The following is a 2,783-nucleotide window of genomic DNA, read 5'->3' on the forward strand; positions in this document are numbered from 1 at the left end:
TGGACACGCGTGGCGCCGTGAGGACAAAGGGTCACTCATTCTGTCATCCGTGAACTGTCCTTTCCAAACAATATGTTTGCACACTTGTTGTCGCTGTTGTTCAGCAACTTAAACGTGTTCTTACAAAGTCAAAGCCCGCCCCCAAAGTCATAATTGACAGCGCATCGAAGGGAATCCTGCCTATCAGAGAAGTCGGTTATTTGGGACACGCCCGGATTCCTCTTTGTTCCCTCCTACTCGGCTTTGCGACCGCATCGTGTGACACTCGCAGTCCCACGTCCGCACAGCTCTGCAAACACAAGCAGGGGCCCCGGGACTTCCAGAGTAGGAAAGTATAAATGAACGAGACCACACTTTGAAACATAAGGGCGGCTTTGTAGACTGTACGTTTCATTTTGGTCCCTTACTACATACTATACTTCTGTATGTATCTATAAATATACCTGTTCAATATAGCCCTTTTCGTGACTGTGATGCACGCCAGCAATACTTGGGCAAAATGTCTAGTATAGGCTTGAAAAAGCAAGAGGAGCACTTATTGCTGTTTGAATTATACTATATAAATATAGCCTATGTTTTGCCCAGGTCTGTGATTATCAAATGATATGGCTTAGACCTATTTATGTTGGTTTACTTTGGAATGTTTTCATACTATATGTAGGCTTGCTTAGTGGAATTACATGGCTTTGTCTTATTAGTTTGTTTTAAAATGTGTTGATAATAATAGGCACATCTTTTGTAATACATTACCTTCATTTAACCTGGAAGTCCCCCATGATTACAAGATAGCACCGTTACAAAGTTACAAAATTATAAAATAGAGCATGTTAAAAACAGACATGGGACAACATGATACATAATACAAAATCCAGTTTATGAATAGCAATGCACTCTTCAGTTAGACAGTGTGTGAGTTGACTGCCTCAGCTCCAAGGTAGTGCTCTTGTCTTTTTAACCTACTGCTGTTAAGGTGTTCATGCTCAACAGTATCCATTTGTTGGGAGTAATGTGACTGTTTGTCTGTAGGCTGGTTAGGGTCTGCTGGCTGCAGCCAGGATTATGCCTATACTGGCCCAAGTAGTTGGCCCAGAGGGAAGCTCATCACCCTTGTTAAAAGTTAAATAGTGTTTTTGGTACAGTAGGGTGGATTTAATCCTCAGAGGTATGTCATTATTCCGGTGTATCAGATGCATCACACATTTGTATCTGTTCATAGTGTCAGCTGTTTTGCATACCTTTGTTTAGCCTTTGCCTATTTTGAGTTGTTTGGTTTCTTTATACTGTATGTGGCCTATTATTTATTTCGTACTTGCTCGTACACCTCCCAAACCAACTGCCATTATAGAGGGTAAGTAGTGTTTCTGTCTGTGCCTCAGGCGGGGCTCTGCGGCCAGTGGGTGGAGGTTGTGCTGTTTGATTGATTGAAAACTTTATTAACAGATTGCAGAATGGGTACAGTACAGTACAGCTCAATACATACAATTGTTAAGGGGATGCAGACCAGAGAAAGACTTTTGTCTTGTTTACATCAGGGTCCCCCATTTTCAATTCATCGTAACATATATGACATACATGACATACAGATAGACAGCACTGCTACATCTATACATTTATGACATACCATAAATGTTGGGGTTTGTGTTGTGGTTCAGGCCCTTCTAGTCACTGCATGCTTGTTGTGTGGCCGATTATTGCACTTTGCATTTCTTCACATTTCGCAGTGTGTGATCTGTGTGTTCTCCACCACGTGTGGCCGAACTAGTAAGTATATAGTTCACTTTTAGTTTCCCCCTCAGCCAACCAACTTCCCTCGTCCATAGTATCCTCCTTACTGAAGTCGATTTACCCTTTACCCTTTTCATGGACTGTAGCCAATGCCAAGAGCTGACCAATTTGAGCATATATTTTAATTAAGTAAATTAATATGTTAATAACCTGGTCTCCTTTTTCCATGTTGGAGATTTAAATATTTTACTCTCTCTGTTTTGACTTGGAAACCTTTGACTTGGAAAGCCTTCCCTTGAACGAAGCAACAGCTGTGATTGAAGGATCAAAAAGAGAGGGCGGGGCTTGATTATGTCAATTCCACGAGGTTTTGGTGATTTGTCTGTTGTCAGTGGTCTTAAAGTAGCTACTCCAATCAGGGATTGAGGATGGGTAGAACAGTAGTAATAGGAATAGCATAGAGGTATAGCAGAATAGTCCAGGTATAGCAGGTTACTATACCTATATAATCACATCTTCCAGAGTAGAGGTCATTGCCTCAAGAACAAGAAAGCCACCACACATCAAGTCAAGTCAACTGTTCCTTTATTAATCCCCTTGGGCGAATTCAGGTATAATAGCAGCATGGGGAAGGGGGAGGGGAGGTACAGGCAGGAACAAAGATGACATCATATAAATAATAATAATATTAGAGTAGAACATAATAATAGTAATACGTATCAATAATAATAGTAATAATAATAATGATTATTATTGCACATTCCTGCAAACGTCCAATACAACAAATCACTGACAATGTCAGAGTAGCCTGTTTACACATGATCATCAAACCAGGCCTAGTACACCTCTAGATGTCTCTCTAAACTATAGCCTTCCTATCCCCCCCTCTCTCTCTCTCTTCCCCCCTCTCTCTCTTTCTTTATAGCCAGACAAGTTTGCATTTCCTCTTCTAAGGCAAATTGAATTTAGTTTATTTTCTAGAAGTGCACATGACTGTCCTGTGACTCTCTCTCTCTCTCTCTCTCTCTCTCTCTCTCTCTCTCTCTCTCTCTCTCTCT

The sequence above is a fragment of the Notolepis coatsorum genome, assembly GCF_963971535.1.
Source record: "Notolepis coatsorum genome assembly, chromosome: 12".
In the NCBI taxonomy this organism is placed as follows: Eukaryota; Metazoa; Chordata; class Actinopteri; order Aulopiformes; family Paralepididae; genus Notolepis; species Notolepis coatsorum.